The following is a 1,311-nucleotide window of genomic DNA, read 5'->3' on the forward strand; positions in this document are numbered from 1 at the left end:
CACATAACCTTCTCCTTTTCCCCCACACAACCCTCTCCTTTTCCCCCACACAACCTTCTCCTTTTCCCCCACACAACCCTCTCCTTTTTTTCAAATTTTTTAGTTTGTGTCTGTGTCATGTTTTGATCAAGTAAAGCTTTTTCAAGAGAGTTGAAAAAACACGTTTTTGTCAATGATTCCAAACACTTAATTTTTTTCAAATGTCCTCATGATATTATTACTTTAACTTGTTTTTCCACTAAAGAATTTTTTCTCTGTAGCACTTTATAAATGAATAAATAATTGAAAAAAAAGTTAATCTAACTTTCTCAAACTTAATAGAAATATTTTTACATTATTTTCATTATATTAAGGATTATATTTTTAGCTTTTCTCTCAAAAAGATAGAAAAAGGAATAAAATTAAATAAATATAGATCATTTGTCATAAATTAAAAATAGAAAGTAAATAGTCGTTGGTTCGTTTCTCAACATTTTTTGTAAAGATTTTACTAAATTCGGAGAAGTTCTAAAGTAGTATGCGATTATAGCAATATAATGAAGACGACTTTTTTTTAAAATTTCTAACAAGCTTTATACGAATAACAAGTTTAAAAGAATTTAAGTGAAGTTTTTTGATCGACAGCTTCTCTCTGTTTCCATGTTTTTGTGTATCCAGATGCTGTTTTATAAATCTTGATATAAATCAAAATTAAAATCGAAAGTCGTCTTCATTTTATTAATATAATCACCTACCACCGTACATAAGGGGTTCGTTTTTCCTAATGATTCAGGATAAAAATATTGCAAAGTTTAATAGAAGCAAACTTTTACAGATTACAGTTTTATAATGTTAAAGGTTTACAGTATTTGCTGCTTTTTAAAAGTTCAAAAACCTCAAAAACGACCCAAAAATGGAAATTTTTGGGATTTGGTTTGGCTTCTGACATGAATAAAGTTACGATTAATATGATTGGAAACTAAATAGTTTTCAAAAAACCAGTGTACAGCTGTAAGGTAGGGATTTAAGAATGAAAGAATGCGATTCCGTACAGTCATCTCTGACTATGATCCAGCAATCCATATCTGGGTTTGGCCTGGTTACATATTTGGTTTAATGCCTGTTATTCAAGACAACTAGCTCACACAAATCACAGGCACATGGCAAACCTACCTCCCACACATTCAAACATACAGGGTGTACCCCCGAAAAATAACCAGGCTTATCTTATCTTCTTAGCCATTTTTCTGGGACACACTTTATACTACATTACAACCTACATGCTACAAACATACATACATATGATATACATATAAACATACATACAAACAC

The sequence above is a fragment of the Eurytemora carolleeae genome, unplaced genomic scaffold, assembly GCF_000591075.1.
Source record: "Eurytemora carolleeae unplaced genomic scaffold, Eaff_2.0 scaffold371, whole genome shotgun sequence".
Classification (NCBI taxonomy): Eukaryota; Metazoa; Arthropoda; class Copepoda; order Calanoida; family Temoridae; genus Eurytemora; species Eurytemora carolleeae.